Raw genomic sequence first — 16,915 nt, 5'->3', positions numbered from 1 at the left:
TCTGCACTTGGCATCCGCCTGCTAACCACTCAACTTTACACTGCCCAGAAATAATACTGGAAATATGAGAGTGCCATCTGTCTTATCATACAAGGATCAATATACCTCTTTTAATTTGCGATGTTTTTTAGTTCCAAATAAAACTTTATATAAAATTATTTAATTTAGAAAATGAAGATTTTCATCTTTCGTCTGTTTCTCTTTAGTAGAAGTTGCGGCCTTTGATACTCATAAATCTCATCTGTTTGGGTGAGTCCACAACTCCTGTCCTCCTTTCATTACCACCAAACACTCCCCTCACTCTCTACCTATGTTGTTTATGCCCAAGTCCCCTCTCACCTTCACAGGAGTGTAGCAGGTAGCACCATGTGTTTTGCACCACACTACTTTGGTTCAAATCTTGTCCTAGTTGGCTTGTTTCCTCTTCAGTTGTCCTTCTTTTTTTCCATTGCTCATCCTTGTTCCACCTCATCTGCATTTGAGTCCATCTAAGAGTTCCTACTCTGCTAGGGTGTTCACCAGGGGCACAGTCTCTCAGGGTGCTTCACCCGATCAACCCTCCTGCTCCATTACAAAAACCCGTTTGATCTGGTGATATGATGATGGGAAGAACCCCCTCTGAACAATGTATCAGAATTCTATCAAGGATTTTAGCACCAGTGTTTAGAATTCGATGGTATGAGTTTCACTCAAGAGGGTTTTTTAATTTATTGAGGATTAAAGAGATAATCCTACGTAGTACTTGTTTGATGGGATTTTGATTTTTAGGGATTTTGATGAAAATTATTTTTCAAAGACTGATAGCAACAAAGGTGAGGGGGGTGATCTATGTGGTCACTGCAATTTACCACTTTTCATATATTTGATTACTAAAGCTGTCTCCATAGCCAAGAAGTCTTTGTCCAGCCCAGCAGCTGTCCCCAGGCCTATAGAAGGTTCATGCTAAGTTTTAAAATATAATCCAGTGAAATATTCCAATATTTTTAATTTTATGCATGTCCATGCTTTTTGAGTCTTGAACATCATTAATTATTTGAATGACTTGATTGGCAATTGATGAGCGAGTATCTGGCCAGCTGTTTTTTAGTGTCGATTTATAACAGGACCTGAAGCATAGGAGGTCATAAATTGGATACCTACACCTAGTTTGCCTGCATTAAAGTCTAGCACTAATGTAAAACTATCACAGTACAGCAAAGAAGCATCAACAGCTCACATATGCTTCTCCTTCCATCATATGTACTTGTGCTCAGTAGAATTTGTGTGTATGTGAAATATGTGTATTTCTATCTTATTCTGCAGTATTTTTCTTATTATTTACTGTCATTGAAAATGTATTAAGTAAAAAAATTAGTAAAAAATTAGTAACAATCTGTATACAATTATTCTTTTTTGTGTTATATAATCATGTCTTTAGCCTGAATTACTTATTAATTGTCAGCTTTGCACTAGCTGATAAAGTACGATATTAAACATTATCAGCGACAAACTGATAGAAGATGATTATAAAGTTATCAAAGTATCTGTTTTCATTGTAATTCTTTATGGCTTTCAGGCTACATCCTTTGCACTTATGGTGAATACTGGACAAAACGCAACTTTCACCTGTGCCAACATTTTAAGAGAATCAAGTTATCCAGCCTGGTTCAATCAAACCAATGGCTCTCTCCCACTTTGTATTGTAACTAAATATTATAGCTATGAAACAAGTGCCATTTATCCGAATGGATTTAAAGAAGAACATTTTAAAATGACTCCGAAAAACAAAAGCTCATCCTTGAAAATCATGAAAGTGGATTCTTCTGACTCTGGCCTTTAATATTATGGAGCTTTTTCGTGGGATCACATGGAATTCTATAATGAATCACATTTAGATATTAAAGGTAATATTGCATGATTAAAAATATTTATTCAGAAATATTCTTTGATCTATGATCGTCTATATGATCTATGCCTCTACTGTATACTGTATTATGTGGTTTTGTTTTACGATTTGTCAAATACCTACTGTCCTGAGTACCTGTAGTAATGCATGTGATGATTTTTCATTATGATACCTTTCTAAATTGGTCATGATGATATGCCTATAAATACACAGGATCATGGTGGTGATGACATCTTTTTCAAACTAATACTGCTCTTGAGTGGAATCATCATTTTCATCATGGCCCTGCTGGTACTGCTCCTCCTCAGGCTAAAAAAGAAAAGCAAGCAGGCCTACAAGGTAAACTCAAGAATGACAGCTTATACATGTTACAATAATAAGTTTTCCAGAATTCATAGAGAATTTAATGTCAAAGAAACTGCAATCAGGCTTTTATCTCACACAAAATTCTGCTGTCTTTGGCTAAAAACACGTTTATTTCTTGTTTCCTTTCAGATGCTCCTGTCCAAGCCCACTGTCACCATGTAGAGGTAAAACTGGTTACAAATTGACATTGCAGTGTATACTTGCATATTCAAACACTTGTGGATTTTGTGCTTCTGTTTCATTTGCACCAAAAATAATAACAAAAATCCAGTTAAATCAATCTTCAATTTCATAGTACAAGATCCCACTTGTACTAGTTAATTTGTAGATTTTAATCCAGATTGTTATGCGATGTTACTAGACACAAGTATTGTACAGCAGTTACATCAATAATAATGTAGTAATGTAATCCATCTGCAACATTGTGTTCACCTGTAACCATGTTGTTTTACTGTAGTAGCACAGTAGCTCTAATAAACAGGTATTGAAGTAAGGTAACCAGTGTTGCACAGCAAGAGTTTTCTTGCCAACCAATCACCTCAGTATGCATGCTTTTTTTTTTTTCAATCACACAGAGTTGAAATTTTAGCCTACAAAAGTAATTATCCTGCAACAATAAAGGCTTTCAACAATGCCACTCTACCACCATTTCAAAAATGCTGAATTAACTGTTGCTGTAGTCAAGAGTAAATCTAATCAGTAATTTAGCTATAGGTTGTGACGTAGGCAGCACAGAGGAAGCGAGAGGCAAGGTCGAACTGATATGTTCTTTATTCTCCATAGTATTTGAACAAACACTAAGAGAAGTCTTGTTAAATCTCCTGGAACAGAGTAGCGTTGCACCGAAGGGCACTCGTGGTCTCGTCCGCTAATGTGCAGCATTTTCCCTCCGAACCTGTACGAGAATAAATAGGGAGATATAGAATGAGGAGCAGGTGTCTCCTTTTAAAAGACAGGTGACTGAGAGTGGGGCAGGTAAGTGGTATGGTCCCTGTCTGGAGGGGGTGTGTCCCTCCCGGTAGGAGACCAGGCTACCGTGACACATTCACTTTGTATATAGACTTTATATAGATGTGTATAAGGCTGACTTCCCACTGCATACATCATGATTTTATATTGTTGTAAGCCAAATCATGCATGGTGTATGAAACTCTTTGGTTGTGAGTTAAGATTGGTGGACACATAATGTATAGTGTGACATACTCCGTTTTGGCCAATTTAGTGCTTCTGAGACCAAAGAGTGAGGACTTTTCAGTTCTGGTAGTGTCCGAAAATGTAACAAGAGTTAGACTGCTCCTACAAGGCTAATCTACAAGCCTCCAAGGAGAGGATGTCATTGGGAGACGTGAAACCCAGGAGGCAACTAAAATACTGGCCATAGTGAGCTCATTGATGATGTATGCTGAATTAAGCAATTTCATTTACTTTAATCTATCATTAGAGAATCTTATCATATAGTCAACTTCAAAAACAATATCACACTGTTTGGCATAGAATTCTGCCATCTTTTACTGGCATCATCTTGTACAGTCTGACATGTAACACACTTATAAAGCCAATAAAAACCTGGCTTAATACAAATACACACAGTAATCAAACAAATAGAAACCCTGACCTTATGTAAGATATGGGCCTTCCCTTATCATTTATATATTTATAACTACATAAACAGATGCAACAGCAATTCCAATTCCACACATGCTTTGTATGTGTTGAGCACACTGAGAATTTTCTTAATTTTCTGAAATTTGAAAAACTGTACAGACAGCATCCAAAAAGGTATAAAACAAATGGTCCAGGACCAATCATCAAATCATCAAAACATTTCCAATGGTAGATGTGGCCCTTGGAGAAGTTAGGTGGCAATTTGAAGACAACATATTACAATTAGCATTGCCTGTTCAGGCACACATGCCTGTACACTTGCCTGTACATTGGAGACAAATGTGGTTCAATGCCATACAAGAATTTATATTCTTACATATATATATATATATATATATATATATATATATATATATATATATATATATATATATAGTGTGTGTGTGTGTGTGTGTGTGTGTGTGTGTGTGTGTGTTTCATGCAAATTTTAATTTTTCATTAACTCCAGGAGTACTGAACTATTCTTCTTTAACATTTTCCAAAAAGAATGGGAAGAGGACAAAGGTTGTTATTTATGGTTTTCATCCAGAATGTCTTTGACCCTGCTCCCAGTGTTCCTTTGGTTTGGTAAATATACTCTTCTGGTTTTGACCTTGGCCTGTTGTCTGTTTCTGTTTTATATGTCTCTCATTAAAACTATGTCTTTGGATTATCCACCTGTCATTAAAATCTCACCCTCTATTATCTGCAAGCGTCTGGCTGATCCTGCCTCATTCCAGTATATGTGTATGTATGACAATCATTAGTTTGGGTAAAAGACATTCACTTAAAATTAGCCTGCAAAATGGTTTGTGTTGTGTGTGAAGTTATGACATTTCACAACTTTCAGATATTTTAATCATCTAATCAATCTTCTTCTTCTTCTACACTTAAATCATTTCAGAGTTGCGGTGGAAATCTGGTGAGCAGAAAAGCCCATGTGTCTTCAGCCACTTCCTCCATCTACTCCTAGAGGATCCCTAGGCACACCCAGGCCTGCCAAGGTCCAGGGTCTACATCAAGAGGTCCTTCCAGTTGGCCATGTCTGGTATACCTTCAGTGGGAGGCGACCACTGAATCCTTAATAGATTCTCAAATGATCTTGACTAGCTTCTCTCAACATGGAGGAATTGCAGTTCTACACTGAGCTCCTTCCAGATGCCAGAGGTCCTCACCCTATCACTGGGCATGGGTTGCAGTACCCACTGGAGAAAGCTCATTTTGGCCACTTTTATCTATAATCATGTTCATGAACATAGGTGGGGACGGGGACATAGACATACGTAAATTGAGAGCTTTGCTTTATAGCTCATGTCCTTCTTTACCTTGACAGGCCAGTGCTGTAACTGCATTACTGCAGCTACTACACCTAACTTGTGGTCAATTTCATGATCCCTCTTCCCATGACTCCTGAACAAGACCCTTAAGATACTTAAACTCCACTTGAAGGTGGTTTCTCACACCCTATGCAGAGGAAGAGTGCTATACTTTTCCAGGAGATAACAATGGATTCAGACTTGGAGTTGCTTATCTTTATACTGAGTGCTTCACAATGAGCTGCAAACAACTCAAGTGTGCACTGAAGACCTTGATACAAGGGAGCCAGAAATACAACAGTGGCTTAATGCTGTCAATGTGTAACAAATGACACTGTAAAAGTAGAAAAATCAAATGGTCTGCATCAGTGACCCAGACACCCTGCACTCCCAAAACACCTCCTATAGAGCATATTTGGGCACATAGACATACGCCTTCTTCAGATCTACAAAACCATATATACTTACCAATTACTTTATTAGTTACACCTGTTCAACTGCTTGTTAATGCAAATACGTAATCAGACAATCACACGGCAGCAACTTAATACATTTAGGCATGTAGACATGGTCAAGATGACATGTTGAAGTTCAAACCAAGCATCAGAATGGGGAAGAAAGGTGATTTACGTGACTTTGAATATGGCATAGTTGTTGATACTAGACAGGCTGGTATTTCAGAAATTGCTGACTTACTGGAAATTACACACACAACCATCTCTAGGGTTTACTGAGAATGATCCAAAAATAAGAAAATATCCAATGAGCCACAGTTCTCTGGGCAAAAAAATGCCTTATTGATGCCAGAGAACAGAGGAGAATAGCAGACTGGGTTGAGGTGATAGAAAGGCAACAGTAAGTCGAAAAACCACTCAGTACAATAAGGTATGTAGAAGAGCATCAATGAATGCACATGTCAAGCAGATTGGCTACAGCAGCAGAAGACCACACTGAAGGTGCCACTCCTGTCAGCTAAGAACAGGCAACTGAGGTTACAATTCACATGGGCTCACCAAAGTTGTAAAATGGCAGACTGGAAAAAACATTGCCTGATTTGATAAGTCCCAGGTTCTGCGTTGATATTCGGATAGTAGGGTCAGAATTTTGTGTAAACATGAAAGCATGACTCCACCCTGCCTCATATCAACAGTTCAGGCTTGTGATGAACTTTTATGGCACCTTAAGACCAACTGAGCATCATTTTAACCATGTCCATCCCTTTATGATAAAAGGGTACCTATCTTCTGATGATTATTTCAAGCAGAATAACATGCCATGTTACAAAGCTCAAAATATCTCAAACTGGTTACTTGAACATAACTATGAGCTCAATTACTCAAATTGCCTCCACAGCTACCAGATCCCAATGTAATAGAGTACCTTTGGGATGTGGTGGAATAGAAGAGTTACATCATGGATACACAGCTGTATGATGCTGTCATGTCAATATGGATCAAAGTCTCTGAGGAATGTTTCCAGTACTTTGTTGAATCTATGCCTTTACATTTACATTTAAATTTGTGGCATTTACCAGATGCTCTTATCCAGAGCTACGTACAAAAGTGCTTTGTCATTTATTCATAGAATACATCCTAGCCAGTACAGCAGATTAGAGTTTAATATACAAATGATCTAGAATACTGTAGAAATACAGGGATCACTGCTGATGCCTAGAAGCACAAAATACACAAAGTCTCTCTTAAACAATGATAAGTGTAATAAACAATAACTGCTAGAGTTCGTTAGGCAACATCAGTGTAAACAATACCCTACGATAAGTATTAATTTAGTCAGTCAATATGGGAGCAGGATCAGTTGGCATTTAAATATTCCATAAATAGATGGATCTTCAGTCTGCATTTGAAGACTGCAAGGGACTATGCTGTCTGGACAGCAAGTGAGAGTTTATTCCACCATCTTGAAGGACAGAAAATAGTCTCAGTGCTTGTCATTCATGAGACCTGAAGCAAGGTATTCGAGGTACAGATCGGGCTTTGACCATTGACGTCATGAATGGAGGGGCTGCTCCATTTTTGGCTTTGTAGACAAGCATCAACATTTTAAATCTGATGTATGCAGCTACTGGAAGCCAATTAAGGAAGCGCAGCAGCAGAGTAACATGTGTGAACTTTGGAAGATTGAAGAGCAGCTGCTGCAATCTGGACAAGTTGTAGAGGGCTGATGGCTCTTGGAGAAAGACCAGCAAGTGGCGAGTTGCAGTAGTCTATCTTTGAGATCACAAGAGACTGCACAAGCGCCTGGGTAGCTTCCTGTGAGAGAAAAGGCCGAATCCTTCGTATGTTACAAAGGAGAAATCTGTAAGACCAGGTTAGATTTGAAACATGAGTTGAGAATGACAACTGGTTGTCCAAAGTTATGCCCAGGCTACAAGCAGCTTCAGAGTGTGATACCAGGCAATTCTCAAAGCAAACTGTGAGGTACAGTTGGGAGTATCTGGGATGTACAGAAGCTCAATTTTACTGGGGTTGAGCGTCAAGTGGTTGGTTATCATCCATGACACAATGTCAGTCAAGCATGCTGAGATCTGGAGACCAGCATGTCAGAGAAAAGAAAGAAATAATAGAGTGTCATCAGCATAGCAGTGGGTGGAAAAAGCATTAAACATTAAGGCAATTATTAAGGCAAAAGCGGGTCCAATCTGGTACTGGCAAGGTGTACCTAATACAGTGGCCAGTGAATGTGTATTAGAATGGCAAATTTCCTTGCTCCTCAACTATCTAGGAGAAGATAAAGAGCTGGTCCACTGTTTCATGAGAACAGAATCCCAAGGCTCAACAATCAGACAATTCTTTGCCTCACCATAGACTTTTCTAGGGAGACTGAAAAGTGCTACCTCTATTATTTACACAAATTCTCCAGATCCATTAATTAAAGATGGTGACCTCCAGATCTAACCTACATCTTTCTGTTTTATTTGCTACTGTGGAGATAATACCAACGCTAGACTAGTACTGCTCATCAGTGACAAAGCATCTAAGAAAATGTTCTGGCCCCACCTATAGATGAACTAAAGTAGACAGTAGATGAACTGATGTTGCCATGTCAGAAACATCCCACCCACAGACCCACTGGCATAACTGATGCTCCAGCTACAATGTAATGTAATAAAGCATGGACTGGCTACTAATTGAGCTGCCCAATGGTAGGCCCTTGAGTCTTGGTCCTCCCATGGTCTCTTCCTTAATTCAGCCCAGGGAGCTTTTCCTTCCCACTGTTGCCTCCGGCTTTCTCATTAGGTATCCGGATCCAGCTTTGTAACAAAATGTGACAAATAAATTTGTCTTTGACTGTGTTGTGAACTGGGAAAGGGCTAAAATGTGGCCTTTTGTGGGGTTTCCAAGGTCTAGAATGGGAAAACTGTTCTAGACTTATTAAGTAATGAGAAATTCATTGGAAACATTACATGACATGTAATCAGCAATTTGTTGAGGAGAGAGTTCAATTGACAGAGAGCTGACATATCTAAGGAAAACACTACTGCTGGTGCGTTTTATGCTGTCTTCAGCTCAATATTGACCATTAATACTGTTATAGTTTTATACTTATGTGCAAATCTCTGCTTTGTTCACTTTGTCATAGTGCACCAGGCATCCAGCTTGAGGGACATGCCAACAACCACACACACACTCCCACACACACCACAACTTCCAAAGTCTCCTAATTATTGATTACATGCACCTGTCCCTCATTTACATTTTGGTCTCTCTATTCAAGACAACAGGAAGTGTTAATCAACTGTGGCTCATTGCCTTGGGTGTTAATGCAAGTGCTTTGCCTCTTTTTTCACTCACTGCTCTGCTTGGTGTTTGTTTTATTATGGAGATGAATGTGGGCTTGCATCTTGTTCCCTCCCTGCACATGTCACACACTCGATCTGACAGTAGTACACCCTGTTTCCCTCAGATGATTTTAAAACAGAAGCATGATGTTATATGAAGACATTGAAGTTATATTTTATATCACAATATTTAAACATCATTTTAAAAACTGTAAAACATGAAAACTAAGTGGCTAGTGAATATTTCAAATGTTTTGATATGAAATGTTGGTTTCATATCTATGTGAATACACACACACAAACACAAAGCAAAGGCCTGATAAAATTAGTGAGAGTGATAAATATGCTAAATCAACATATTTATATACTGACTTCTGAACTATAAATATTAAAGTGCAATAAAAACATTTTTATTGTGAGGAATTTTATGTTTTCATTTGTACAAGTGTATTTGGACAAGTTTTACCAGACTTGTATCTGGTGTATTTACATGCTTGCTTATAAGGAAAATAAAAGTTTTCACAGTCTGACTTGTGCATAGACAGATTTATCTTTAATGGGCTTTGCTCTTGATTTTTTTGAAGATGCCGGCTTATGAGAAAAACTCAAAGCAGCATAATTCAAGGAAACCTTGTCATCAACCTGCAAGAGTAATAAAATAAAATAAAATTCATAACAATGCGAAACTTTAGTTGTCAGCTTTCAAATGAACATTCTGTGTCATACAGTGAGAGACGTCTTTTTTGAAGTAGGTTTACTGAGGTTTGAATAACATCAATTTAATTCTGTGGCAATTCAGAAATTAATACTTACCTGATTCACTTGTATTGTTTGAGCAGTTAAAGAGTCTTGAAAACAATCAGAAAGTATAATTTACTGTAATTTCACATTTAGAGATACTGGATATTTATGTGCAAATATATAAGAAAACTTGACAAATCCATACCTTTTTGTTGATACTTTTGTAATATTCTGATAAGCATTATAACCTTAGTTACAGTTATGATATATAATGATGCAAGTGCTAAGACAGGGAGTTTCCATGTCTCCATTTTGGTTTCTAAAAAAAGTTCAGTTAAGATACAGATTTTAACAGAAAGCACTATTTTTCTACACGTCTGCATTTAGGAAGTTTTGCTTTTGCTCTCAGGGCATACTTCTTATTCTGACTATTTCTGATTCACTGACCTACACAACTAAACACACATATAGACAACTATTGTTGGCTACTTTTCTTAAGTGATCTAAGTCCACCTTTTATATTTTTATTTGACTGGTGCAGAAATACCTTTAGTTGATGCTTATGACAATGTATGAAGATTGACTGTGGAATGATGAAGACAGTAAGACTTCTGAGAACTCAAGCTAAAGTGCAGGTGGCATAGAAGAAGGAAATATGAGCTGATTTGTGTTTATTTAACCTAGGGGCACTCAAGAGTGATCAATCAGCAGGTACTTAGTGGCACAAACCTCAGTGGACTGGACTTTCAAAGGCATCTGATAATATATTGCTTTTTTCCTACAATTAACTGTATTTCCATTTTTGTACATACATATTTTGATCATATTAATATTAGGTTTTTAAATTTGCATTATGAGCAAAAACCAAAACATGCATGAAGCACAACAATAGTTGCATTTAAATAAACGTACAACTGTAACTCTACTCAGTATTTTACAGTAGTCTATAAATATCTATACTTTTTTAAAGTATGCTGTCTCTAAGTATACTATCTAATATACTTAATCTATCTAACATGGTGTTAAAACACCAAGTAGTAGTAATTGCATGGTTATCTAGGGTTTGCTTTTTTCACTTGACATTATATTGCAATCCTTACCATTGAAGAACAGTGTAGTTCCATTCCCAAACAGTATCTCTCCACAAAGAGCCACAGCACAGTAGTAAGTCCCAGCATCAGAGAGGCTGAGATTCCTCTTTGTGAGCTCATACACACAGCTCTCTGTAGGAGAGTCAGCTGCAGAGCTCTTCTGACACTGACTCTTGCTGTGTCCATTAGTATAAATAATTCCTGGTTGAGACTCTTCTGAACCATGTCTGAACCAGTAGACGCTGTGTCCTCCGGCACAGATCTCAGTGAGGACTGTACACTGCAGAGTCACAGAGTTTCCTGGATGAACTGGCTCTGACACAGGCTGCTGGAGAAGTGTGTGGCTGGAATAATGTGCACCTTAAAAAGTAATGCATTAGAAGCAATAAATAACTTTAAAAAAGTTATTAGTTTAATCAACTAATGTGTAACATAAAATATTACTAAATAAAATGTCCTTGATCTAAAATGTCTGATAATAAATATCTGCAATAATATCCAATTAAAATTCGTATTTCTGCATTAGCATTTGGGTTGAAAGTGTGACTAACCTTCAGAATATTTGATCACCAAAACGGTTCTATCTCCAAAAGTAATGATATTCATAAAAGCCATGGTACAGTAGTAGGTCGCAGTGTCAGACTGCTCTTTTTTCACAATGCTCAAAGCACAACTGCTATCTTCAGTCTGTACAATATAATGGTTTTTGTCAAAACCATTATAAAATGTGGCTTCTTTTGAGTAGCGCTGAGAGTCTGCAATTAGTAGTGGTCTCGTTCTGATAGAATTGTCACATTGGCTCCAAGTTCAGCCGTTATTAGAGGGTCCTTTTGCACAACCACCGCCACCTGACATTGTGCATCTGAACATGCAAAGAGAATATATGCATAAAAATTAAATGAAAAGAACATTGTAATCATATGAAAAACTAAAATAGAAAATCTAACTTGCAAAAGCAGTCTGAGTAAAGGTATATATTCAAGAACAGGAACCTAATTTTTCAATGAAGTATGGAAGAAAAACAATTTTAGTAGAAATATATGTTTATGAAATTGAATTTATGCCAGTGTGTTTAACAACAATATCATATTAATACACTGGCAGAATCCAAAGACAGATCCTCTAGACAGTTTAAGAAGCATTAGTCTGTAATTTCCCTTTTAAAATATCAAATGGTCTCGCATTGTGCTGAATGGCCTCTTCCTGTCTTTTGTTCTACAGAATGTCACTGACTCGACTGGATGTGGTGACTGTTGGGGACTCGGACAGTCTGACAAAGCATGTGGAACTATAAAAAATTAAAAACAAAAGCCATGCAGTGGCCATGACTGCTAGGCAGACTACTAGAGAGGAGGAACCATCACATCACTTATATAAAATCTGCCAAGTCGAGTTATGACTTTGCGTTGTTATAAAGTACATTTTTAATGCTCCATGCCACTAAACACAAATTTTGTGTAATTCCATAATCTTCCATAATCTCTGATTAACAAATGTGACATTGTCCTTGAAATTTAACTGTAGTTAACATTAGGTTTAGAGATCATATCTAAGATAAATACTTTAGACAAAATCTCTATGCAAACCACATGTTGTTAAGGGAATGCCCACCAGCTTGATCAACCTAATTTTAAAATCTTTATAAACTTCCCCCCTCTTCATCTCTGATGTTTTCAGGTCTCATGACATAATTCCCTATATATTATGGTGTATTGAGTTAGACCAAGACCAGCTCAGATTATTGATTGATTGGTGGTTTATTTTCATATAGTATTCATTGAAAACCATTAGAAAGAATCAGGTAAGCAAATGCATAGCTCTTTTTCTTTACTTTTTCATATCCACCACTACTGATCAAAAAGCTTTTGTGGGTTGTGCATGTTTACTGGCTCACAGAGAAATATGTCTAGAAGCCTTTGGTTAAAAATAGCTTGTGAACATAACATGAAATTAGGACTTAAATAAATAAGCAGGCATTGTAAAAATGATAGGATCTGTAGATCTGGTTGTTTTGCTATTGTTCTAAGAGTGTCGGTAAAAGCTGCGTTTCTTTTTTCAAGTTGTTTGACAAAGAAACGGTTGAACACTGCCTGTCACAATCAGATATTCCGATCCTTATGCTAAGACTAAACATTCAAGATCTTGATTACTGTTACCACCTTCTCATGCTCGAGTTTCCAGACCTGATCACCAGCATCACCTTGCAGACCCTACAAGCATTAATAACATCTTTCCACACTACATACATGGTTTAATGTGGTAAATTAAATTATATGTGTATTGGGAGGATGGAAGGAGGGATGAATGAAAGGATAGATGTGTGGATAGATGAGTGCATCAGTATGAAGAGCAATTTGGTGATTTGGCATTGTTCAGTCAGTACAGCAAATATAGTTGTTCTATGTTTTCCGTGTAAGGAGTTATAAAATGAATGGGTTCCTATAGGAGGATGAAGGGATGAATGAAGGGATACACTCATACTGAGTGCAGTCAGTATGACATTCTGTTTTGTGCTATGGGTCAGCTAGATTGATGGCTATAGTTTGAAAACTAAAAGAGTTACACAATCTATGGGTGCAACCTGGATTGCCATTGTCTGTGCCCCACCAAAGTGTAAATTTAACATCAGTAAGCATACGTTAATTTGCCAGTGTTCTCTTTTCATTTTTTGTCTATAATAGTGTATGTTTCATTTTCCCCCTCATACATTTCTTTAAGCTCAACCCAGAGAGAGGATCAAAAGAGAGCAGAGGCAAAGTAATGAGCAAGAGGACCAGACAGCCTGTCTGGAAAAGGTCTTTGGCTATCGATCCACATGTCTGTTCCCTGATGAGTAAGCTTACAGAATATGAGAGACATTTCATCTGGGGTACCTGTTGATGCTTGGTTATACCCTCAGAGTACTTATCTTACATTCATGGGCTATTTTCTCCTTTCTCTATTTTTCTGTCACCCTATTTCTTTTATCAAGACATATCTTAATCATAAATAAAACATCTTAGTATGATACTGTTTAATTAATGTACTATAACATGATCTGATAGACATGCATGACATGAGGATATAAACAATGTAATCATAAAACACTTGAAAATATTATTAGTATGAAATGTTTCATATAGTCTTAGAGACCTTGGATATATAACATAAATCAATATAAGATATCAAAACACCATTTCTTGTGATTTGTATTGGACCACTTAAGCCAAAAATCAAATTATCAGAATTTATTCTAGATGTAGTTGATCAGTCAACACATTTGAAGTCCAGGTTTTGCTAGTTTAGTTTAGAACTGAAACTGCAAGGCTAACATTACTATCAAACACTAGAAATGAATAGTCACAAAAGAGCACAAACTGTTTTGTAAAAACACATCACCAAAAAAAACAGAAAAATATATTTGTTCATGAATTTGGCTCTAGGGTGAATAGAATATTAGGTACATCAAACAGTTTGTTTAAACATTAAGTAGTGTTATGAAAACCTATTAATTGAGTTTTGAAAAGAAATAGGCTAAGTCTTGATATTCCAGAAAGGGTTTTTTTTATTCTGCTCTTTTCTATTCTAGGCTCCAGTAATTGTGGAGAGGACAGATCTTGATAAAAATAAAAATTCTGGAATTTTTGGTTGCTGTTGCTGAGCTGTTTTTCAAAGGTTTTAAGTAAAGTGGACTTTATTTGCTTGTTGCCTCAAATGTTTATTACAGTGTCAAAACAGGACTCTACTTCCCATCCTCTGGGACACCACAAGAGACACCACATCTTTCATGTACTAAATTGTTGTACCTGCCTCTAATTAACCACTGTATTTAGGCCTGTTTCTAGCATTACCTCATTGCGAGGTATTGCCTATGTATCGTCAGCTTACTGCGCATGTATTCATGTACTACCTTGTTTGTGTAATGAAACCTGCTTCTTTGTCTGAGACTATACCTTACTGGATTATCTTTTTAAACTTTTGCCAGGTAATCACTCTTTTGGTCTGGACTATATAGACTATATAGTTTCCGCTTTGGATTAGCCTTCATTTAGCTGTTTGTTTGGATCTGGTAACAACCCCTGCCTGCTGTTTATTTCCGTCTTCGATTGTACTTGTGCTCACTAAAATCATAAATATTAAATATTTGAAACTAAATGTCTCCTAAATTAAAAACCAAAAAGAAATTACCGCATACTCTGTAAAATTACTTAGATTAATTAAGTTAATGTCACGGTACGACCTCTCCCCCCCTCGTGTGTGTGTCTGTGTGTGTCTGTGTGCATGTCCGTATTTCCACGCCCTTTTGTGTTGTGCACCTGATCCTTGTTGTGTGTAATTGTCATGAGTGTACATAAGTCTCGTGTCATATCATCAAAGTTGTCGGTATTTGACCCACGTAGTGTGTTTGTGTGTGTATTGAGTTGTGCTTTTTATTAAAACGTATGTTCTGTTTAACGTGCCTCGTCCCCGCATCCTCCTTAAATGTTACAGAAACACCGACTGACTAAAGATGCCTGGGAAACGCAAGAAGAAGACGGGGAGGAAAGGAAGACAACACCCTCCCATAGCACGTGAAGTGAAGTCTCCTGTGTTCTTGGGCACCCACCTGACTCCAGGTGTGGAAGCAGGGGAGTCATACAGAACCCTGGTGGACAAATGGGACTGGTTTAATGATTTCCAGTCCTCGGAGTCAGACTCTGTGGACCCCTATGTTCCATCGGTAAGACCTTCCCTCATCCTGGCCTTGCTTCATGGAGCTACCGGGAGGGAGGAACCCGCTGATCGATTTTGGGGGGTCCTGTGTATGGGCCGGGATTGGACGGTGCAGAGTCCTATGAAGAACAGCCGGACCAAGAGGACTGGTACTCAGATATGGACTCTGCTGGGTCCTATGACCCATACCTGGACAATCATAGAGGAGATACAGATTACAGAAAGACAGAGGAGTGCAGTGACGTCTGTCTGCAGTCAGATAGGGGTTCCGATTGTGAGGAGGAAGCTCCAATGGTGGTAGAAGAGTACCCTCATAGGGATCTTCCCTCCCATGGCGACGCCAAAAGCTCATAGAGCAAGGAGCATCCAGCACCCAAGGCACCGCCCAGGTCATGCCACCCAGGTGCGAGCAGGCTAACCTGTGTGGGTAGCAGGGAAGCACCATTGTCGAATAAGGACACTCCCTTACCTGAGGCGAAGAGCTCCAGAGTGTATGCACCTATGCCGAAGTCTCATACAGGCTAAAAGGCAGCGGCACCGGTACCAGAACCAGGACAGTCGGCACTACCTAGGCTGGCAAGGGACACTTCGCGCCAGGCTGGTCAGTCTTCGACCCAGCCGATGACTGGGGGACAGGTTGGGGTTCCTTCCCCCTTCCCCGGACTACTGAATGTGTGTGGTGTTGTTCATGTGCCTGTCCCTGTCACCATGTCTGTCTCTATTACGCTAAATGTACCGGTCACCTTGTTCCCCTTTGTATCTGTGCCCGTGCCCGTTAGTGTGTGTGTCCCTGTATCTGTAATCGTCTTAGTCCCTGTCCTTCCCCCCGCTACCCTGCTCGCGCTGGCCCATGGCGGGTTGTCTGGTCTTCCGACATCGCCTTTTGGTGTTGGTCTCAGGGCCGCAGCCTGGTAGGCTGGCGCACCGGGAGTTGCACCCTGAGGGGGTGCTCTGTCACGGTACGGCCCCTACCCCCTCGTGTGTGTGTCTGTGTGTGCTTCCGTATTGCCACGCCCTCTTGTGTTGTACACCTGATCCTTGTTGTGTGTAATTGTCATGAGTGCATATAAGTCTTGTGTCGTATCGTCAAAGTTGTCAGTGTTTGACCCACATAGTGTGTTTGTGTGTGTGTTGAGTTGTGCTTTTTATTAAAACATATGTTCTGTTCAATGTGCCTCGTCCCTGCATTCTCCTTAACCCGTTAAACATCACAGTTAATGCCATAGCAGTACAGTGCTTTAAAAGCAAATGTAATTTTATTGTTTATACAGTAACACACTGTAAAATTTGTTGAAGTTCTTTATATTAACAGTGTCTTTGCTGGCAGTAATTTATTGTAAAATTCACAGTAGGCAAGAAAATACTGTAATAACATAATACA

This window comes from Electrophorus electricus, chromosome 13 (genome assembly GCF_041902795.1).
Source record: "Electrophorus electricus isolate QZ-2024a chromosome 13, ASM4190279v1, whole genome shotgun sequence".
NCBI lineage: Eukaryota > Metazoa > Chordata > Actinopteri > Gymnotiformes > Gymnotidae > Electrophorus > Electrophorus electricus.
This window is presented reverse-complemented; position numbering follows the sequence as displayed.